This window comes from Protopterus annectens, chromosome 3.part1 (assembly GCF_019279795.1).
Source record: "Protopterus annectens isolate FY-2018-M chromosome 3.part1, PAN1.0, whole genome shotgun sequence".
NCBI classification, from domain to species: Eukaryota; Metazoa; Chordata; order Ceratodontiformes; family Protopteridae; genus Protopterus; species Protopterus annectens.
Window position 1 is genome coordinate 884,204,773 of NC_056732.1, and position 25,819 is coordinate 884,230,591.

The window sequence follows — 25,819 nt, forward strand, 5'->3', positions numbered from 1 at the left end:
GAATGTATAAAATGTAACTGTCAAACGCACATACCTTTGGAATTGTACATAGAGGTTAGCAGCACATTAGTTGTCTGTATAGTATGGAATACTGATGTAGTCCAGCCAATCACTGGCATGCCACAAAAGGCACAATTATGAAGTAATGAAAAAAAGTCGATGCCCCAGCACAAGCCAGTATAAGGGGAATGACCTAGGTGTATCTGTGAGTTAGCTGCAAGAAGCTTCCATATCACACATGGACTCAGCTCGTCCTGCCATCAGCCAGAGGTTCATCACAGGTCATATCCCTGCTGTTGGGAATGAGTACAATATGACCCCCACTTCTGTATGGGAATACCCACAGAATGCAGCATGCTGAAGAGGTGGCCCATACAGGTGTGTCCCTAGCTGTAAGCAGCACCCTGCCAGCATCCACATCAATGGATTAATAAAGCCAGGAACTATTGCCATTAACACCTCGCATACCTACCCTGTCAACCCAGGGGAATCCAGTGGCTTGCAGCCTGGGACTGTAGGAATGACAGAATGCACTGGCCTGCTACAGATGGCCTGCATCACAACCAAATGCCCTACAGTCCTCTGTCAAAGGCCTGTGCCTCACCCTTAATGCCAATGCATGTTATCTCATGGGGTCCCAAATAACAACATAACACAGTCCACAGAACACAAATGCAAGGCCATGTTGACAAATCCCACTAGCATGCCCACCATGTCCTACTGCATGAACTGTGGACCAACCCCTAAACACTGCTATAGGGATACTTATCAGATATCACTCGCATAATATTAGGAAGAGGATAGAATAACAGATGAGGGTGTAGAAGCATGGACGCCATGGAGTGGAGTGTGTGAAGTCTGAAACTCTGATGTGTGCCCATACTACCCCTCCCTGCAAACCCAGCAATGGGTGGCTACAAACCTACTTGTAAACCACAATGTGAAGTGGAACTGACCAGATATATGAGCCCTGCCTCTGGGTAACCTGTGCAAATCTGTACAGCTGAGAGGTATGGCCACAGCAGGATATGGCCATTCTGTCACATTGATAGATGTACAAGCAGGGGATCCTCAGCCACCACAGTATCAAGATGTTGGATCATTTACACAGACCCCTTCAGCAAGTGTCTGCAGCTCCCCCTCTAGAATGGCATGACTGTGCAAGAATATGCAGGCTGCAGACCGCAATATTGGACACAGTTTCATTCATCTTATATTCCCCAGGAAATTACTGTGAGCAAATAAGTATATCTGTCAGTAGTTGATGACATAATACATCACAATGTAAAACAGTACATATGTATGAATATCTCTGCTAATACAAAAACCATGTAGTACAAGCAGCACATATACAATTGTTACAGAATCCCACTATCCTTTGCCCATTGTGACTCCATATTGTCAACCTATCTACAGATATCCTGCAGAAACAGGTTGTTAGCTGTAGGTGTAGAACACAAATTCCTGCACTAGAGTACAACCTACCTGTAATGGATTCACACATTCAATACAGAAGGTCATACTGGCATGTTCCCACACTTAGAAATGAATCCCATGTCTGACAACAAAATACAGAAGGTCATATTGGGCATGTTCCCACACTTAGAGAAATGAAGCCCGTGTCTGACAACAACAGTGGACTATACATATCTGTCAGTCGCAGATTTCTGTGCACACACATCACATTCCACACCATTCATGCTTTGCACACATAGGAATACACACATATATCCAAGGACAACACACAATAATAGGTCTAACATACACAAACAGAGATGTGGGGAATAGAGAGACAGACATTGACAAAGAGCTTCCCATTATGAGGCCTGTCCCACCCACAACATATTCAATTGGATAATATCACATGATGTGCCACTGTCTTTCACTGTAGACATTTGTTTCTGGTAGCCCTGAGCACTACAGTGTCTATGGTGCATGTGATAACTGTGTAACATGACAGTACAAATCAGTATTCATCTAGAAGTCGTATACCCAGTCCTGTCAAATGTTAAGTTGTATGTGAATGAGTGTTGTGTGTGTGTTTCCAGAGTAATAGTTTATGACCCATTCACACACACTGCACTCCCCATTGCCCTACTTTAGCAAGCCTGCTGATGTCAGTTACATTGAAATACCCCTTTGGACAAGGTTCATCCCTATAAGCTCTGTGGCATGTGCAATAACTGTGTAATGCTATAGTGTGATATACTATTTAGGTAGGAGTTCTAATCCCAAACATGGCAACTGTGAAACTGTGTGTGTTTGCATGTGTAGGGATCAATGATTTTGAGGCCATTCACAGTAAATGCACCTCCCATTGCCCTACTTTAGCAAGCCTGCTGATGTCAGTCACCTTGCAATACCTCTTTGGACAAGGTTTAGACCTGTAAACTCCATGGCATGTGCAATAACTCCATAATGCTGTAATGTGATATACTAGTTAGGTAGGAGCTCTAATCCCAGACATGGCAACTGTAAAGTTGTGTGTGCATTTGTGTGTGTAGGGATTAAATTATTCTGAGGCCATTTATAGTCACTACACCTCTCCTTGCCCTACTTTAGCAAGCCTGCTAATGTCAGTCAACTTGAAATACCTCTTTGGACAAGGTTCAGCCATGTACGTTCCATGGCATGTACAACAACTGCATAATGCTATAGTAGTATGTACTTGTTAGGTAGGAGTTCTAATCTCAGACATGGAAACTGTGTGTGTGTGTTTGTATGTGTAGAGATCAAATGATTTTGAGGCCATTTATAGTCACTACACCACCCGTTGCCCTACTTTAGCAAGCCTGCTGATGTCAGTCACCATTTACAGTCACTACACCACCCCTTGCCCTACTTTAGCAAGCTTGCTGATGTCAGTCACCTTGAAATACCTCTTTGAATAAGATTCAGCCCTGTAAGCTTTGCGGCGGGTACAATAACTGCAGAATGCTGTAGTATAATGTACTAGTCAGGTAGGAGCTCTAATCCCAGAGATGGCAACTGTGTGTGTGTGTGTGTGTGTGTGTGTGTGTGTGTGTGTGTGTGTGTGTGTGTGTGTGTGTGTGTGTGTGTGTGTGTGTGTGTGTGTGTGTGTGTGTGTGTGTGTGTGTGTGTGTGTGTGTGTGTGTGTGTGTATGTGTGTGTGTGAGAGAGAGAGAGAGAGAGAGAAAGAGTCTGCATCATTGATAATACCTGATATTATGGACATTTACACTTACTACTCTCCTCTTACCCCTCCTTTAGCACTGCTGCTGATGTTAGTCATCTTCAAAGATACCTGTGGAGAACTTTCCAACATGTAAGCTCCATGGTGCATGCCATAAATGCGGAACAGTGCTGTAGTTGCAACTACACAGGTATGGGTTGAATCTCATCTGGGGCAAGTGTTTGTGTGTGTACTTCAAACATTTTGTCCCATTTACACCCACTACACATCTCAAAGCCTGAATTTAGCAGTCCTGCAGATATCATCTACCTTAGAAGTACCTGTTGCCAGCACTAAACCATGACAGGTCAGTGGTGCATGTCATAAATGTGTAACATAATTGTTTGTAAAAGAGTGTTAGGTACAGGTTTGAACCTCACCCCTGGCAAATGTACATGTGTATTTTGGGTAAAATTAATTTTGAATCTCTCAACTAGTGCATCACCCAATGCCAGTATTTGCAAGGGCTGGTGATGTTCCTCACCTTAGAAGTACCTTGGAACAACATCCATCCTATGAGGTCTGTGGCATGTGCAATAAATGCGGTACACTGTAGTAGCAATACATAGCTAGGTAGGGGTTGAATCTCAGTAATGGCAAGTGTGTGTGTCTGTGTGTGTCTGTCATCAGTATCCTGTGTGGAGGTTGCTGTGACTGTGTAATAACAGGATGCATTGTGCGGTGGGTTTTGCTATATTATAATGTTGAGGACCTAATATATGTCGCAAAGTCCACCTTACAAGGACAACAGATGTCAAACACCAGAGAGGCTGGAGTACACAATGCATAGCCCTACATGTGACATTATGGATTGATGAACAATATACGCAACCCTTGTTTTACTCAGAGAACGCTCTCCACACATGTCTCATACACAAACACACTTGGCTAGGCAGTAACCACTATAGTGGCACTTCCCTGCATATTGCCTCACAGGTGGTAACCATGGTGTGGTTGCAGTAGACTACATGCCCATTGACCACAACAGTGCCACTAACATCAGAAAGTACTGTGATGTGTTACATCTCCTGACTTGACTGTGTCTTGTCCAGCAAGTAAAAGGACATGGCACCCTGTTCCATCCCTACAGTAGGCACAAAAATGCTTACAGTGGTCCTTTTTCTATGTTACCACTGGACGCCTGCAACAACTGTAGAGTCTGCAAATGTAACCCACAAAGGGAATACCATGCCTTATACGCATGCCCTGTATGGATGGATGCCACTAATTCAACTAAATACCTGTATCATGCTGTCAATGTAGGTGCAAGCAACACCTCAGTTCCATAGCTAGGTCTCACCAAATGAGGTCAGGAATGCCACATCAGAAGATAACAATCTGTCCACACAACATGCTCCAGAGACCTCATGTACATTTCCACGTCACAGAACATGCATGTGGGGCATGTGCACAACCCAGGCACTGTCCATGTTATGGAATATAGATCACATACATGGGAAGCAGTGCACATCACTGGCCACCCACAATAGTAACCCAGATGAGTGGATGGTGAATACAATACCCACCTGCGGGGACCAATCCAGGGACTACACCCCTGAGCCACACTGAAGACCATTGTCATGTGGCCTGATGCCAAGGTATTCCCTTTGCCTAGTCTTTTACAGCCTTTAGGCCCATTCACATACTATGCACCTGTGAAACAATGAACCTATGCATCTGAGTACTGGCAAGTGTGTGTGTGTGTATGTGTGTGTGTGTGTGTGTGTGTGTGTGTGTGTGTGTGTGTGTGTGTGTGTGTGTGTGTGTGTGTGTGTGTGTGTGTGTGTGTGTGTGTGTGTGTGAATGTGTGTGTGTGTGTGTGTGTGGAGATTAATGATTTTGAAGCCATTCACAGTCACTACACCTCCCATTGCCCTACGTTAGCATGCCTGCTGATGTCATTCACCTTGAAATACCCCTTTGGACAAAGGTCAACTATATAAGTTGCATGGCACTTGTGATAACTGCATAATACTGTAGTGTAGCAAAGTAGTTAGGTAGGAGTTCTAATCCTGATCCTGCCTACCATGATAATATGTGTGTTTTTCCTGAGAGAGTGTGTTTGTGCCTTCATTGATACCTGCTTTTGTGGACATTCACACATGCTACACTTTTCTTATCCCTCTTTCAGCACTGTTGCTGATGTCACTCTCCTTCAAAGATACCTTTGGGGAGCCCTCCAACTTGTCAGCTCCATGGCACGTGCAACAACTATATAACACTGTAATAACAATACATAATCAGGTAGGGGTTTGAGGCTCAGTAGTGGTAAGTGTGTGCTTGTGTGTGTCGTCAGTATCCTGTGTGGGTGTTGGGGTGATTGTATAATGCCAGCATCCATTGCAGTGTGGGTTTTGCTGCATCATTATATTGAGAACCTGTATGTCCCATTGTCTACATTACAAGGCCAACATTTGCCAAACACTGTAGGGATTGCTATAGACAATCCTCAGCCATAAATGTGTACAGCCATGTGCAATTACCATGTGACAGTGTGGAATAGTAAACAATATAGGCAACCGTTATAATGCCCAGATACCACTCACCACCCATGGATCATACACAAACATGCTTGGTTCTTATTCTCTTACTCCCTTCCTTTCTTACTCCCTCTCCAGTGGATATGAAAAAGTGCATCTGCTACTTATATGTAGCAGCATCAGCTCTGTCAGTAATGCACATGATCAGCTAATGGCCTGTGGACGAATTGCAGTCCCCTACATGCTAATTGCATGTGGAACAGCTCTGGTATCATTCCTATAGCCAATTGCATGGAGACACACTCCTATAACTAATCACTTCATGCGGGTGTTGGCCTTTTTCCTTCACTGTGAGCAGGACTTCATGCGGGTGTTTGACAAACAGCATCACAGAGGGTAGTTGGATATACCTCTTACAACATACACTGTACGTTACTACTGTCAACAGTGCTTACCCAAGTAAGAGTAGATTGCAGATTGTAGTACTGGAACCAAACAATCCTGCATGCAAAGCTGGAGTCTTGAGTCCTATCATGTTTTTGGTGTGTGAGCTGTGTATCATTAAGTATTTGCTACTAGATATTGATCTGACATGTGGATATTAACTGTAGACTACTGTGTGTATAAGACATGTCATTGAGGGCTGCTGTCATGTGGTAATAGCATACCTATCAGTGTCAGATGTCTGTCTGTCAAAAACATTCATCCTAATGCATAACCAGTTGGCTAGCTGACTTCTGTCTGTCTTCTGTACAGACTTGCAGATGTCAGGTATCCATCTTAGCTGCTTACAGGCAATCTATGCTTGACTGACACTGACATGTCTGCCGAGCTGTGTTATGAATGCCACAGCTAGGAAACCCCACCCTGTATGCACCACATGCCATGGATACCTCAACTACACTACCACAGTCAACACAACATGCTTGGGTGCAGATCTCCAAGGCAGACACTTACCATGTTATGTAATATATGTTGCATACATGTCAATTGGAGCACCTCACTGGCCGTCTGCAAGAGGCATCCAGATGATAGGATGTTGCATTTAACTCTCACCCTGAGGATCACTCACGTGGCATCAGTTGATAGATGGCCTGCTGACAAATGGCAGGTGGCATGATACAACTGTACCCACATCCCCTACTCTTGTCATCTCTCCATGGACAATATCCTGGTACACACTTTGGAACACCTGCACCTATGGACCTCAGAACTAAAAAACATGTCAGTGTGCATTACTGAGAATAACAGTGTCTGTGTGTTTGTAAGCCTGTAGTTGATAATATCCTGAGGGCTTTCTCACCCACTACACCCCCCACTGCCATAGTTAGAAATGGCTGCTGCTGTAATGGACATTACATGTACCTTGCTACACTCTTTTCCCTATGGTCTACCTGGAGCTTGCAGTACCAGCACAACACTGTTGTACAAATGGGTAGATAGGCATGGGTTACCCTCTGAGTCATGGCAAGTGTGTGTATGTGTGCAAGTTTGTATATTTGTAGGATACAGAATTCTGAGGCCACATTCTCCAAATACAATACACCTTGCCATACAGTATAAGGGATAGTGATGTTGCTGACAGTAGGAGAGCCAGGACAAAGTATCTCCATACTATCCCTGTGACATGTGCAATATATGCATATCCCTGTAGTAGCACTCTTGAGATAGACAAGGGGTTGTATTGCAGTCCTGGTCAATGTGTGATTGTGGGTATGTCAGAGTATCATCATGGGTGTCAGTGAGTAAAATATCCAATGTGGGGTGTGGGTGCAGGGTATACTGTCTTTACACCATGGTACTCCCAGTACATGTCCCAAGGTCAACTGTATGGGGACCACTGTCACCATCAACCATACAGGTAACTGATTACACTATCCAGCCCAACGATGCATGTGCTCTGTGCAAATTATCTGTAACAGAATGGACTCATGACAAGGTAGTTAGCACTGATAAACCCAGGTCTCTCAGATGTGTCTATGACTGTTATGTGTTTGTCAATGTGTATATTACAGTATGTCACACTGTATATTGTTCATTAACAATCAGTACATCTCCCATTACCATATTGTACAAGTCCTAGTGATGTTCTTCACTAAACAAGAAACCTGGGACACACCTCATCCTAAAAGATGTGTGGTGTGTGCAATTAAGGCCACATACATTAGTAGCAATAAGTACCTAGGTAGGGGTTCTACTCTCAGTGTTGTCAAGCAAGAGTGTGTGTGTATGTTAAGGGATCTACTTCATTTTGCAGAAAATACATGTCCCAGGAGATCATCTGTCCAAGATCTGACTAGCAAATGCTAACATTTCAAAAGTATCATCTTGTGGAAATTCATTCCATCAAAACAAGTAGATGTGTACATGCCTTGTTCCCCACTGTATAGCTGTACAGTGATACTGGGGTTCATATATATAGTTGGGTGTGGATCTTGTGAATACAGCCACCATCGGGGTTATTGCTGTGTGTATCTCCCCCCCCCCCACTTAGTCAGCTGTAACACGGTACAGGTTATGTTAACAGGTTAAGTAGTTGTCAATCACACTATCTGTGGTTCTACACCACCCCACACCCTCCAAAGAGTATGGCTGTGTCACCCACACCAGGACACCTATGTTTAGCAAGTCAAGGATTGCACTACATTGGGGAAGGTGACATATACCCTGCCAGTACCATCATCAATGACATTAAACTAGCAGACTGATTATTTACTGATGTGATGTTGTGCCTATTTTGTCTTGGTGGAATTACATAGGCTAAAATGGGTTCACTGCAAAAGTACATACATCCATGTATATAGTATTCTCTGTGTATTGCATCAACACCAAAGCCTCTGTGTGTGTGTGTGTGTGTGTGTGTGTGTGTGTGTGTGTGTGTGTGTGTGTGTGTGTGTATGTGTTATACACAAACATGTGGTATGCACCACCCAGTACACTTACCATTGTCCACTGTAGAAGGGCTGCTGACATCAGCCGCCATGCACTCACCTGTATACACCCCTCAGACCTATCCACCATGTGGCACATCCAGTAACTGTTATACAGACCTGTTACTTGTGTTCAGCTGTACCCAGGATATGGCACAGTCAAGGTGTCACCACAGTGCCATACCCCTTGTAGGAAACAACAGCAGACCAATATCCTGCTGACACATAGACACCTACAACACAAACTGAATACATTATGGAGACCACAATCAGTCAGTTTTAATAACAGTTATAGTGCATTATGGCTGGACAGCTACTCATTCCGACATGTAAGCATTAAACTTTACTGCTGAAAACATGTTATAAAGCATTACATTGGTACACCTTAGTACATTCATCCTGTGCATCAGAACCATATTAGCCTGTCCCTGAATTGATGTTATGGATGACAGCGATGTGGCACATGTATTATCATATGCACAGGGTGGGTTGTGGGTTTGACAAAGACCTAGGCTGAGCTGTTTGGTTGACATCATGTGTGTGTGTTAGGGGGTTTCATTTTAATTGGGCTGTGCAGATGTGGTGTGTGTAGTTGGGTCTACTTTGAAAGACCGACACGCTACTTCGCCGACACAAAAATCACCGACGCCAGATAACCGACAACACACAAAACCGACAACGCAAAACACCGAACACCACAACACCGACACACCGAACGTAAACAACACATCACACTACATAGCATACCCACTAGCCCTAACCCAAACCCTAACCCTAAGGTCCGACACTATCGCACACTCACCCTACCTGCACCCTAACCCTAACTCACTTAACCCACCCCTAACCCCAAGGTCCGACACTATCGCACACTTCACCTATCTGCACCCTAACCCTAACTCACTTAACCCACCCCTAACCCCAAGGTCCGACACTATCGCACACTTCACCTACCTGCACCCTAACCCTAACTCACTTAACCCACCTCTAGCCCAAGCTCCGACACTATCGCACACTTCACCTACCTGCACCGTAAACCTAACTCACTTAACCCATCCCTAAACTACAGTCCCTCACTATCACACACTTACCTTACACGAACCCTAACTCCGACACTAACACACACTCACCTTTCCCACAGCCTAACCTGAAATCCCACAATATCGCACACTTACCTCACCGCTCCTAACGCCGTCACTGTCGCACACTTACCGAGTCACGATCGCACATTACCCTTGTCGGTCTTTCCGCTGTCGGCAAATCACCCTGTCGGTAAACTTACCTGTCGGTCATTTGGTCTTCGTTTTCCACGTGTCGGGGAATCGTCGATTCGGTCTTTTAAAGTAGACCCGTGTAGTTATGGTGTTGCCCTAGTTGTGTTGGTAATGTGTGTGTGTATGCATGCACACAGTTCTGCCATGTGGCTGCCCTATACAGGGGTTTGTTGGACAGCTACCGACCGTACATGGCAGAGTGTACAGTTCACCATCTCGAGCCATGGACATGGGAACTGTGCCTGCCAGGGGTTCCATGGGAACTACCAGGTACAAGGACAGATATGGTACTGTCCCTTAATGATGACAAATGTCCGCTGGATCCGGGTCCCTCTTAGGACTGGCCAGGGCCATGTGCACATGGCCTGCTATGTTGTAGTGTGGGCAGCACTCCCCCTGCAATGCTGGTGCTTGTACTTCCACTATGGGAGTGGCTCTGACTTATTGCTCGTCCACTTAGACCTCCACCTGTTGGTGTTGCTGACCTATGTCCATGTGGCTGTTGCCCTACTCTCACCATATGCTAAAGCACAGACAATGCATGGTTGAGGATTCCCACCATCTCACCCAACCATCTATCCAGGACCTCTGCAAAATAATGGTGGACAACTGCAAGATCATGGAAGTGGTCAATAACAACAGAATGAGTACCCCTGTGGAGCCTCAGACCCTGTCTGGTATAACATTACATACGTGCCTGTGTCTCCATGATGAACTGAAACATGCGACTGGTGACACCTGCTGTGGCACTTCGGCCAGGGGCATGATGACCAGCAGCCCTCCTATGAGTACCCCTGAACATCTACCTGTGTGGTACCTCGCTGGTCATCTGGCTATGGCTGCTGTGTCCAGACACACTTTCCATAGTCACCACACTGCCCTGTCCCATGTCACCACCCGCCAACTGTCCCTCATCTATGGCCACTGGTGATGGGATATGTATAGGCAATGAGACTGTGTGTGGGGATGGGGTGGATAATAGTGGGATGTCAACCGATGGCACAGCTTCAGCCCATGACAACCATACCTATCATCATTGTCAGAATCTGTATGGACACTAACATCAGTTTGCCTGCAGGAGGGACCCTGACCCACCTCGGCACCTGTGAGGGGAAAAGAAGAAACACACTTTTAGACCTGTAGGTCATTGCTTAACTGTACACACACACACACACACACATACACACACACACACACACACACACACACACACACACACACACACACACACACACACACACACACACACACACACCCACCTACAGGTGAGGTTGCACAAAGGGATCTATATCATCTTATCGAAAAATAAAAATGTCGAATGGCACAACAGCGAAAGTGCCGAAATGGCAAGGGTCCGTTTTTCAGATTGCAGTACAGTAAAGATTGGGATATTTGCCCTTTCCTCACTGAAGTGCGATCTCAGAGTTGGAATATATATTTAGTGGGTGGTGTGGGGGTCGCAGCCCACCCGAATACCGAATTCGCATTTTGGAATTTTCGTTCTTGTGAGCGTTCAAAATTTTGCATCTTTGATGTTGTGATATAGATGAGCACAAAGATATCACACACATAACTCTCATTACCCAACTGTCAACATGCATGACATATGGCACTTAACAGCATGCACTGCAGCCACAGTCAATCCCTGTTACCAACATTATACATCTCTGTGATACATGAGTTGCGTTTGTAGGTAAAGCCCCTTCCCCTGGAACACACTGCACCCATGTACACAGTATTGTTGTGCACCAGTTCAGCACCCTAGCATGTACTGTGCACCATACCTCATGGGTGTACACACCATTGCTGAATGTGTATATGTGTGTCAGTTATGTTTGCTCTGTTGCTCATAGCCCCTATGTGTTTGTCTGACACATACCTGGGATGATATGAGGACAGATGTCAATAGTGAATGCCTGATGTCTGATTTGCAGATCTCATCATCAGCAGTGCATGTATGAGCAATAACATACAATTACACTGATAACCTTCAAAGCGTGCTGTGGCTATAAAGAGTGTGCACACCCTTATTGACATGGCAGTCTCTTCCCTGATATGCCATGGGGCCACAATACTGCATATGTCAACATTACACAAACCTTATATGTGAGATATAAAATGTGCAATCAAATGCAGTATCAAACAAATGTGTTAGTTGTGCAGATGCTGATTGAGATGTATACAATATATGGGAGCATACGCATGCACACCCTTAACATGATGGTTTGTTGCATCAACTGTTAAGTGGACTACAGCAGTCCATTTTCATGGAAGGGGATCACTAGCATGACCCATCTGCACTTGCCAGTATTTGGTCATTCCAGCCTACAAATATCCCCCAACTCTGCCAGATTGCAAGGTCAACTCATGTGCACAGCCCTTGGAGGTCACACAGTGCCTTCACTATTGATGTGGAGTTAGGGTTATGTCTGCCACAATTCATGACCTTGACTGTGTTCAGATACAGCCATTCTTAGTGAGCTATGGATGTCTGCTTCAATTCACTGTTGTGTTTCAGGATGATACCCTTCCCCATCCTCAGCCTTTTTGCAGATGGTTGACAACTATGGGCCACACATGAGTGTCATTTTGCAGTGTTCCAAATTCAGAACACCATGTGTACCGACCTAGTTCCTGCTAATGAACAGCAAACATACAGGTGTACACTGGCACCAGCAAGGTACAGATGGGGATAGTGAGCCTGAGGTGGAGTGAGGTGCTGCTTGTGCAACACATGTATCTTTATTAATACTGTCTGCAGGTTTCAGACTTGGTCTTGGTACACCATTACACATTGCAACACATGCCTCTGGGGACTATTGATGTTATGCATATGCTACCTGTAGAGAGACCTTGATGATGTTTCTTGTGGAACAACTTTCCCATCTGATTACCCAAACCCATAGGCCACACTTATGCAGAGTCTAGGCAATTATCGACACAGGTACTGCACAGGCAGTACTTGCTAGACATTCCTGCAACTCCCTCAGTGTTGCTGCATGTTTCTAGGCAGCCTCCATGACCAGTTTGCAACATGTGTCGTCATCTGTCTTGGATGGCCATCTGCTTATTTTCTACATTAATGTTGTCCCATACTTCCTCGTCACATACGTGACTGTCTGCACTGTTTGCCATGGTATATGCAATGGTGAGGTAAGGCTACATCTCCTACTCTTGAGTGCTACCTGTTGGATATGGGAATCTATTCCATGGTTTGTAAGATGTGTGCAAGCCACGGCTGCCTCTGTTGCAGGTGAGTGGGCAAATGTCATGGACATATGTCTTGGACAGCAGACCATTTCTTGGTGTGACATAGAGGACCTGTACTTGATGGAAGGTGGATACTCATGAAGAGTGAATGCTGTCAGTACCTCGAAAGCTGCTTCCACAAGATGTTATTTGGAATGTGTGCACACATATGCTTCTAGTGTTTGTTAAGGTATGTATTCTCCATAACTGCTGTACTAAGATAGGATTCCATATTACACATTCATTTCTCCTGTTAGGATCACATTACAGGTTGTAAGGGTTGTAGAATGTGGTATTGTGATATGCCGTTGTGTAGATCTGTAACAGTTGCCATTGTAATAGTGGTAAATAGACTGTTGTAGCTACTGTATAAGGGTATTGTTTCAGACATGTTCCTACTGTAGGCCATTTGTCCCACCATTATGTTCATCTCTGTGCACACATCTTGCAATGACATGTTGTTAATTATATTGCAGAACTTTTACATACCCTTCAGATATGCCACCATAGTGACCACTGTGATGCAGCGCAATTAACAGCAACAATAAGTGAACATGTACAGCATGCATTATGGGTAGGTGTGTTAAATGTATGCATGGCAAATACCATGGCCATAACATGGCCGGTGTATTGGCAAACCTGAACAAAAAACACCATACTCACCATCTACAGGCTGCTGCTCTAGAGGTATACCTGAGTGACCTACATAGTTGTGTGAGAGATGTGATGTCAGTAGCCACACCTGTGGCATTGGTACAAGGTGGGAGCAGCATTTCAGTACATCAGCAGTACAAACTCTACTACAGATTATGCACATCTGTTCATTACTACACTGTAGCAACAGACTATATATTTTATCTGACATATGCATGAAGAAACTTTACAGATGCAGATGGAGAAGCAACAGTGGTATACTGATGTGCTCTGTGGCCTTACCTGCATGCTCCTCATCCATTGCATGGGAAGCACCCACCACAATGCTATCAGCTGGTTGTTGGCTTTGCTGGTGGGCAGGTGCTCAAAGGCTTGTGAGGAGCTCCTCAGCATGTGTCAGGGGGTGCTGGTTGGCATGAGCCCCATGTGTGGCTATCTGGTTCCTCCTAACTGCAGCAGCACGCTGACGGGCATGGCAGATAAGGTCAATGCAGTGATGTCAGACCTGCTAATAACTGTGGTTATGCAGGCCGACATCGTTTACCCTGTAGATGAGCTCGTTCCGCAGGGAAGCCCACTCCTGCAGACCATGGGGTGTATGTCCAAAGAGGGTTTGGTGGTGCCTCACCAGGTAGTTAATGATAACATCATTTTCCTTGGGGGAATACACTGGAAGACACTCTCTACACATGATATCTGAAAGACATAAAGAGGAAAAAAAGCTCTGAGGACCTCATACTGCAAGGATATCATAGTTGTTAATTGACATCTCTCTCACCCCCCCACCATATCTGCAACAATAATCTGAACACACAAATCAATGGATATGTTTACACCAAACCTACTGTTGGGACATATATCCTATTGCACAACAAATATTGAAATGTGTTTATATTCATGTTCCATGCTAAAACACTATAATTGTTGACCTGTTGCAAACAATGTCACCTGCATGCCATTGTAAGGGCCACACTTGTTCCATACATGCATGTGTTCTGTTTGCTATGCGACTGCTCCAAATCTGGTGTTTTGTGTTAATGGGGATATCTATGCATACTGTTATAACTAATCCTTGATTGTGTGTACTATTACTACCCACATATGTTCTAAAACTGTGACATGAGGGAATGTTTGGGAAGGCTGTTCCCAGCAGAACCACCTCTCCCATCTCATTTGGTCATGTTACCAGGTCACAGCACATCTGGAACTCACCCCGGGACCTCATCATCTGCTAGTCCTGCGCTACTTTCAGGTGGAACCACCTCAGGGGATGGTGCTTGTCACCCACGGGAGGACACACGGACAGGATCCTGTCACCTGAAGTCAGGTCCAGGATCTGGTGCATAGGGAGCTCCACAGAGAATTGGAAGATCTGCTAAACCACCTTGAGGCCCTCGATACACAATTACAGGGTCCACGTGCTCCTCCTGCTCAGCCCCCAGCTCAGCCACCTTCAGGGCCATGAAGATGCAGTGGTGACTGCCCATGGGTGGGGACCTTGGTCCCACTGTTTCCATTTGGGGGCTCATGGGCTTCCACTTTCCAAGCACCCCTCCCCATCCAAGGTGTTTACCCACCACATCTGTCATATACTGCTCCTGTATGCTGTCTTGTCTGTCTTCCAACCCAACCTACCTCCCCAAATATACCTACTATCCTTTCCCAGCATCCCACTCTCACCTTCACAAACAAAGGGAAATGTGTTCCCAACATAAATTTCACACCAGACATAACTGTCCATTTTTCACCCATTTACAACTGTATATATATATATATATATATATATATATATATATATATATATATATATATATATATATCTGTATAGCTATATGTGATATTTTCTTAAAACATATATATATATATATATATATATATATATATATATATATATATATATATATATATATATATATATGGGTCTATGTCATTTGATCGAAAGACCATTTGACCTAAAACCATTTGATCGAAATTTCATTTGATTGAAAACCAGTATTCAAGGTAAATAACAAGGATTTGTCCCCCTCCCCAATGACGTGCGACCTTGGAGTTGGTATATATAGATGGGGGGGTGTGGGGGGGAGGTGCAGCTTTTTGTATTATTTTCTTCTTTTAAAGGAAACTAGGTGGGGGGCTGTGCCCCCACCCCCTAACTATATATACCAACTCCAGGGTCACACATTGGGGAGGGGGACAAATCCCAGTTTTATGCCTTGAATACTGGTTTTTGAGCAAATGAAATTTCGACCAAATGGGTTTAGGTCAAATGGTCTTTTGATCATATGAAGTAGACCCATATATATATATATATATATATATATATATATATATATATATATATATATATATATAGTGCATTCAGACATCATGTCCACACTCTCTAAAACTACTTCCTCCACAGCTGCACTGTTCTGCCTTGCTATGAAACAGAAGTGTCACATGTGAACACAGCCTAACATTAGGCGGTATATATAGGGGCAGATTGTGGGTAAGCCTATTACAAACCTATGAAGTTTGTGCATGATACATTTCACATTAACATGACTGTCCTGATGGTGGTGGGGTCTGAAACTCATCTGTTTATCATGACTTCATTACTTCCACCTTCAGCTATTTACCACACTAATATACATGTCTTGAGGTACAAAACACGCACTATGATGGCTTACATCTTGTCATTCTGTGCTGATCTGCACAGTTGATGGGTATGGCCCACTGCCCACAGGGCCAGATGCTATGTCCATAGCAGTTGTTCAGCAGGACATTGTTACAGCAACAAGTCATGATGGCACATATAAATCTTTCCACATCATCTATCCCATTATTACAAACCAAGTACTGCATTCAATTACATGCATTTATATTTCACATACTTGTTTTAGTACTGTGGTTTCATCTATCTACACTTGTATATGTCCCTTGTTTTATTTTATTTTGGTTTGGTTTAGTTTGTAGTATCTCCCTCTCTCTCTCTCCACTACAGGGACTGAGCTGGTTTGAATAGATTGCAGCATTGATTTTGTAGGTGATGCTCATGATCAGGTGATGCCCTCTGCACTAGTGGGTGTCCACCTCTTGCTAATTACATGCAGCCAGCTGTGTAGTACTTTCATTTACCAATGCCATTGCAACCCACTAGTATAAATGACTACATCATGTGGGCGTTGTCCCCTTTACCTTTTCTGTATGGAAGGCATCCTTCCTGTGTCTGGGCAGCAGTGTTACAGACAGCAGGTAGCAAAACCTCTTATAACAGGACTTGCAGAGACAGGCCAACTACATGTTTGTATAAGGTTTCTTACCTACAGACAGTGTGAGTATTGCTGTTATATGCATTGACTACTGCTAGTTTTACAGGGTTTGTGTGTACATGCAAGTTTTGCATGGAATGCAGTCTGTCAGAATAGCTCTCAACTGTGGGCCTATCCACATGATGGACAGAAGATTGGCTGTTATGTTTTGTCTGTTCACCACACAGGTCTTGTCTCTGACATATCAGTGACATTCCCTCTGTTGAGTGCTATCAGTACATGGCAACATCCATTTTTGTTTCTGACCTCATATTCCTGAGTAAGGATATGTTGCAAGCAATCCTGTAACACCAGCAACTTTCACAGTGTATAATAGCAATATTGCAAATATGGCCCTGTGTTCCAGCCTCTGTCCTCCATCTATATTCCAGGCTTTGTCTAGATGTCATGCAGTAAGAGATTGTTAAGTAGTGGCCTATCATTATTTAGTACTGACATTCCTGTTATCATTCCAGTGATGTTGTGGACTCCCACACAAATAATGGCATAGGGTCCATATATATGAGGGCTACAGCTGGACAAAATATGTGTGACCTTGTACAGTAAAGAGGTCAGTGTATGTAAAACACTGTTATATGCCCTTGTAAGACATTTTATGAGGAAGGTGCATGATATGTTTTTAACCTAGGCTGTTACAACATGTGAGGGATATCAGTAGTAAGACACCTTAAGGTATATGGCTGTACATGTTCATATATTTCACCTGAGAACAGTGGTGGGCTAGAGCTTATTGTCTTACAGACAGTTCTGTTTGTCAGTGTGATACTGATGTTTTAAGTTAAGCTTTGTTGTGTAACAGATGCATTTTCATTATGACAACTTAATTCTTTCCCCCTAGAGGTTGAGGACAGAGTGTAATTGCAGGCTGCTGAACTACATCTGTAATTAATAAGTGTTGATTGGTTCTTATCTTCAATGCAAGTGTTTTTTTTTACTGTTGTACTAATTGAAGGCCTTAGCCTGGACAGCAACCTATGTTATATTTTCAGATTACTATATTAAATGTTTTGTTTGAGAGTTGCATTACTCAGTTATTATGTATTTCAAACACCTAACTGCTATAAGGAATGGCATATACAACTGAAATAGTACACATATATTTCTATGTATGTAAACTTGAGTGTGGTGTCATGTCCTTTGCATTGTCTGTGGGTATGTGTTTCATGCAATAATTATCTTTTGAATGAAAGAATCAAACACTAGCCATTTTAAAAGGTGGCAACTGTAGGAATATTGACTGTTTGATACGCTGTGCACCCTCTATATATACTCTTCTTATACATATCTGTAAGTAGTAATATATTTATATGTGTATGTATGTGTATATACATCTCTCTCTCTCTCTCTATATATATATATATATATATATATATATATATGTGTGTGTGTGTGTGTGTGTGCATATGTTTCATGGGACTATTGTACATTCCCTATGGTAGACAGACTGTTCTGCATGACATGTTAGTGATATCATCATAATGTCTTACAGCTGAGATGGCTTACTGGTAACTTGTTGTGGCTATGTTGTGCAGTGTCCTGGGTTTGAGGCTTGCAAGTGTTGGTTATTGTGTTGCAAAGCAGATCTGTTCAGCTGTGGAGGAGGGAATGATGTCAATAATTACAAGAGATACTTATTTTGGGCCCCTTCACCCTCATTAACAGTGCCTTTGGTCAGATGTTTTGCAGTGAGAGGTTCAGAGTGTGGATCCAATGTGCAAAAGCAATACTCATTTATATATATATATTTTTCCCCTACTGTTGAATGACTGTGCTGCATGATATGTTTGAGAAAACATCAAATTTATTTACATCTTAAATGGCTTATAGCAGTAAATCACTTTGGCTATAGTGTGCAGCGTCTTGGTTTTGAGACTTGCAAGGGCTGATTATGTTTTTGCTGGGAAGAAAAGGGGCTGTTGGTGACAGAATGATTAAGGCACTTTAAAGCAGTTGTAAGCAGGTTTGTGTGGGTTTGGTTGGATCTAAGTAATGCTTACGTGAGCTCAGCTTCGCTTATGGCCTCGTATACCCGCACTAATTTCAAATAAAGAAAAGAACAAAAGGGAGATAGAAAAGTGGCGAAATTGGGGCAAGCAGGGGGAAAAACAAGAGGAGAAACAGGTAGGGATGTGCAGAACGGGTGTAGGAAAGGACCATAGCTCTGCTTTTCTTTGGCAGCAACAGCTGCTTTTAATGTGGATACTTTAGAATTTGGAGCCTCACACCCTACAGGGAGGTGTGTGGGCATCATTCAATACGGATGATTGATATGGTTAGATTGTGTGATGGGTACATGTCTCTGGGAGAAATGCAGAGCTAAGTATGGGACATGATTTTTTTGGGGGACAGATGCCCTTTTTTTTTTAAGGTGAGAGTGGGATGTAAAGGAAGGATTATAGGTAAATGTGGTGAGGGAGGTTTGGTAGGAGAGGTTGCATTTGCAGACAGACAAGACAGACAAGACATCAGACAAGGGCAGTGTATGACACATGGGGGGTAAACACCTTGACAGGGAGGGTGGTTGGGAATCGGAGGCTCATTACCCCCCCATATGGTAGTAATGGTATTGATATCCCCACCCAATGGTATTCATCAATACTCCTTCACAGCCCCAAAGGTGGCTGTGCTGGGAGCTGGGCTGGAGGGGCTGCCTGCCCCTCTAGCTGTGCCAGCCTGCCCTCTACCTGGTGCAGGCAGTCATCCAGCTCCATCTGGAGGATTCTGTGCACCATGCCACAGAACTAGTCCCGGGTGACAACATTCTCTCTGCGCCCACTTGCAGGGGGGTGAGCCCTGTCCTCTGCAGTGGTTCCACCTGAGGATGGTGCAGGATCAGCAGATGAGGGAGGTCTGGGTTGGTTCTCAGAGGTGCTGGGACCTGGTGCCTCAGCCAGGTGGGGTGGGAGAGGCAGATCCGCTGGGATCTGTCTTCCCATATGTGCTATTGTGTGGAAATTAACAATGAATATTGGTTAGTCATGCACAACACATTACAACATTAGTCAAAATAGCCTGCATGAATATTCCCATTTACCCAAAACAGTGCAATTATAACAGTGCCATAGCAAACTGAACCCATGCATATATGGAATGGCATTCAGAGTTGCAACAGCATGCCAGTTAGTGGTATGTCAGGCAGGCAATAGCAATGATTATTCAACAGGGAATATTAGTATGCACACAGTTTAAACAATTATAAACCAAATGGAACAATTGTCTCAACAGTAGAGGTTTGTTTAGGAACATACCCATGTTAGTTTCAGTGCGATAATTGGATCAGTTGAGTGGTGGGGGAAGGGAACAGATTCAATTGACAACTGCTATCAAGTATATTTGTCAGTACACTACTATTCACTACTCTACATTCTGACCACACTTACACTCTATCTGGGCCATGGGGCAGCTACAGCACACCAACAGCTGTACATATCAACAGAGCAATTGTACCCTTATTTTCGTTATACACATCATACCTGTTTCTATACCAATTTCTTTACCTTTGGGCCCTGTGAAGATAAACTGTATGCACATTACGTTGCTGTTTCTACACATATTTCAGATTCACATATTAGTTGCAGGGCCTAGAGTGTGTGTTGTGCCTTTGAAATACATCTACTCTGACATTCTCCATGTGCAGGTTTCTTGGCAACTGGGCAAACTATCCGTGGCAGCGTAACACTTGAGGGGCTTGTCTGGGTCAGACTGCAGAGTGTGGATGTCAAGCTTGCATCTATTTGTAGGACTGGGGCTGATCAACACAGCAATTGTGCACCTTTCATAGTTATACACATCTTACTAGTATTTCTATTCAGATTTCTTTACCTGTGTGCCCTGTATGGAAAATGCATGTGTTGCAGTACATTACTTTTTCTGTTCAGATTGCAGTTTACAACTGTAGAACCAGACTGACATGCTAGTGGTGGTCCCTAGATTTGAACCTTGGTGTGTGTGCAATATTGAACTACAGGCCTTGGCCTTATCAGACTGAGCTACTGGGGAGGTGTTGTGTGTTACTTGTGACATTTCTATCTAGTACATATTTTTGTGTACAGTACTTTTCTTATCACATGTTGCATTATTTGTTTTCCATTTTCAGTACATATTATGCATACACAAAAGACATTGGTGTCACTGTTTGAGAAACGTGCACATTAGCTGGATTGCACATTTGACTGTTTTACAAATACATACTGCAATTTAGATTTGTGAGTACACAGTGTAGGTTTTAAGTCTGCACCTGTTAGCCTTATACATTCTTCAATACATTCACAGCTACATACAGCTGAAATTGAAAGGTTAACACAGGACAGTGCTGGCAGACACACAAGTAAAACACATTCTGATGGAAATATGTACTGTTGCTTTTTTCAGTTATTTGACGTGCCCATTCTAGAGTATGCAGTCAAGCAGTGTTAAATCAGTTCACCCCAGTTAATGCATTCTGCAAGACATACACATATTTCTATTTTTCAGGTACAAGTGAGATGACACACACCAGTGCTTGGGATCATCTTTATTAGTTTTGACATACATATCTGTGTACAACTCAGAAATCCACAATTACACTATTCCTGCATGATCTGCACAGGGGAATGCTTTTCATTTCTAAGTGTTACAGTAGCCCTGACATGGCACTTTCTTGGCAGGTTCACTCAGATACACTCATGCATATTCTAATATTCCTCTCCTGCATATTGTACCTTGTTTGGTACTGACATCTGTATTACACAGCAGCTGGAAATACTCCATTTTAATGCTGGCAACCTGACACAGGCATTTATTCCTGACTTTTACAGCACAATTATATATACAGGCAGTACTATCATTACTATATTTTTGATTTCTTACTGGTAATATTAGGAGGTATTTTGTACTCACCATAAAGCCAATGCAGCCAGGCCAGTCATTGGGCATGAGCCTCAACCTTTTAAGACCTCTCCACAGCAGCTGTATGGGGAGACATGACACATTAATCACACCTGCACAGTCACAAGTTGAACTTTTCCCATACTTAGTTAGAGATACATAAGACTGCATACTTACAGACATGTGGGACATTCTGCACTCGGGCTTCTTGGATCCACTGGTCTAAGAGTGCACCCCTCCTCCAATTCAGGTCATTATGGTGGTGATGTACCTGCTCACCAGCCAGGGTATTCCAGTGGCACTAGTGAGATCACATACAAGCTGGTCCCAGGCCTCCGCCTTGAACTGAAAACCTGGTACTGGCCCTGCAGCAGCCTGCCATCATGTTTTTTTACTAGGTGCCCAACCATGACCCTGGACTTTTGTATGCCCCAACGTTGCACTCGGAAGCAAACACCTTCACCTACAACAGATATTTTGGTCCTGCTGTGAACAAACCCAAATGGTTATAGCTGTATTCCCACCTGTGCAGTTTAAATAGGGTAGTTTTCCCACACTTTGTCTTGATTGACCGGTTTTAAAATGCTGAGCTGTGCTTAGGTCTGCGCAAATGCGCATATCAATGCTTAAACCACATAAGCACAGCTGAAAGCCAGTAAGCAATGCTTACACTAGCAAAGCATTGCTTAAATCTATTTTTTCATTACGGTTATAAAGTATTTTTTACAATTATATTTTACATATTCCTACCCCTATTGTACTATACGTGAGCCATATGATTGACATCTATCATTCAAATTCCTTAAAAATTTATTAAATTAATTAGCAGAGGGGGATTCAAACCGAGCATGTTCTACATGCTAAACTATGGCAGGACCACTACGCTACAGCAGTTGATGATGGTTTCTATCGCAGTAGCACTTGTCTATCATTTTCAGGATTTCAGACAGACTAAGCATAGCGGCGCTCTGTGTAAACAAGCTACATACTGCTTAAATTTTGGATTTATTTAATGAAAAAAAAATGTTGTATTTTTATTGCTTTCCTCTTGCCCTACTGCTTCCATGCATGTAGGGCAAGTGTAAATACATTCCTGTGTGTGCACTTGAAGGCTGCTGCCTTCTAGGTGTGTTTGTGTTATTTTTTTCTTTTTATTTCAGTGTCCGCGGACACTGAAATGTTAGTTACTTACATTTCAGTGTCTGCAGACACTGGTTTAGTACATAATATTAGAGCCAGGCTCTAATATTATGTACATTGACACTCGTCTGTGTCACAAAGTGCCATACAACACTTTCTGAGTGAAGGGGGCATGTTACATGTGCAGGCACTGCTGACATACACCCCCTGCTCTCATTCATGGTTCATGTCCATTTAGATTAAACAGCAGTGCACCTTCATACATATGCAAGGCGCACTGCTATTCTAAACAGACATGAACCACTCCTTGCAAGAATAGTTTTATTCTTGCAAGGAGCTTCATGAATTACAGGGCAAGTGATTGTATAAAGGGGAAGAAGAGCATGTTACCTACAAAGCCATCCTTGCTTCATTAAACACCATAATAATAAAAAATGAGTAAATAATACAGAGCTGCAGTAGTAGTCTGGCAACATACTGCAACAATAAAGTAACACATCAAATACCTCTGCACTTACATTTTCCATAAATTAGATTGTAACTGCCTAACAAAATGCATGAAAAATGTATTAAAAATTATAGACTACTGGAAACTATCAGTTAATGTAGTAGACCTAAGGAGAAACACCTTTGAAAAAATGGAGAAGTCTATGGTTATGGTGCTCAAGTTATCCAATGATGAGTAAGTCTTTCACCTGACAAACATTTCAACTTTTGAACTGAGATGTTGTGTTTTATCACAAACAGTGTACAAGTTGACAAGGCAACTTCCTGGAAAAGTCACCAGTGGTCTTCATTCCCTTTCCCAGCAAAGCAGACCAGTCTGTCAGTATGTGATTATTTACTGCCCTGACATGTTTACATGATTCCTGAGCTGTTCCTTGATTAGAAGCTGCTGTTACAGATCTCCCTATCCTGTATTACTTGGTCAATAAATATACTTTTTATTTTATATGCCACCAAAGCACCTAAGAGTATCTTTGCATTATAACCATCCAATATGCATTTTGATATTGGAAATCATGAGCAATCTAGGACTTTCTTGGTTGTTGCATTGCAGACTTTTTAAATGTAATGCATTAAACTAGTTGGACCTAGGTAATTATACTCTGCTTAATGTTTTTATTCTTTACACATCTAGATGTAAATCATCAATAGTAACCAGTTAGAGGTAATATTCACATGCCTGAAAAAGGTAGATGTGACAAGTATTTAAAACAGAAGATACACGTCTAATGATATTGCTCTGTAACAAATCATACCACCAAAGAAATGTGCCTTCCTTTTTATGTGAGAATGCCTGATTACATAGAAAAATCAAGTAAAAAAAATCAAAAAATCAGTCACTTTAGGAATGTTGTGCAGTCTCCCTCATTAATGACATATTCTTTCATGAGCCTTCTAAACTCACATGATATGATTCTGGTATTGGACTAATGCTGATAACTATGTAATTTGTTATATATGTCAGGGCTAGTGTTTTCATTTATTTATATTCAAATTGTAATGAATCCATCAATAAAAATAGGAACATTAAACAAAGCTATTATTTATCACTCACGTTAACAGTTAACATTCTACCAACTTATTATATGTGAAAGTATCTGTACATGCCTGCAAAACCAAATGTGTGCAGTTTGATATCTTCCATGCAGAATTTTAAAATTCATAATCTGTATTTCTCAGGCTTCTTTTGTACACCCTTGTATCAGAACACTGATTTAACAAATTCAGTTGTCACATACACAATAAAGAGTTGCAACTAGTGAAGTAATTAAAAGAAAAGGAATGCTGTAATGGTTTACCTGTACAGTCAGACAGATACATCATTGCCTTTGTACCTTAAGAATCTGGGACTCATCTAGCAATTTTATGGTCACTGTATTTACCTGGGAACAGAAAAATGCTGATTTGTAGGTTAACATTCAATGTTTGCTATACAATGGATCAGAAGGCTTTGGTAGGATTCACACACTAGACTAGGCTGGTTAACAAAGGATAAATATTATTGTGATGCTGACTATCTCCCAGATTCTCAAAAGCTTGCACGGAGTGCAAGATCAGTGCAGGAGCTCAAGCAGGCAATATGTCTGCCATGCAATCCAGGTACAGTCTGCAGGGGCATGCACGAGCGCTCCTGCACTAATCTTGCACGGACTAAGTCCTGGCATGCAAATCACCCCATTTGCAGGTGAAATCTATGCAAATGATGTGATTTTACAATTCAAGAAGCTTGCAACAGTCCGTGCAAGACTAGTGCTGTCTGCAGAAATGTACTCGGTTAGTAACCGAGTACATTTTTGCAAAATCAAAAACGGAGCTATGACAGCTCCAAATAAAGGCTGAATATCAGGTAGTAAGCATGCCAATGGCCAAGTGTAAGGCCATTGGCATTGCAAACAAAAAAATAAATAAAATAAACAATTTGTATTTTTTTTTTAGCTGATCCTGGCTGTTTAAGTTTAGGGCAGTGGTGCACAAACAGGATCAGGGGGAAAATAATAAATTAAACCTAAGATAAGCATACTAATTAAAATCAGTATTCTGCCATGCAAGTCAATGGCAGGCAGAAGACAACCTGGCTAGTGAGTAGTGGTTGCTAAGGGGGGAGGCTCAGTGTGAGACATGTAACTATGCATTAGCAGGCAATCCTTTGCAAACGAGGGGAAGGATAGTCAATCATAGTTTTCCCCAGCATGTGAGTCAGGTCCCAACAGTGTAAGAG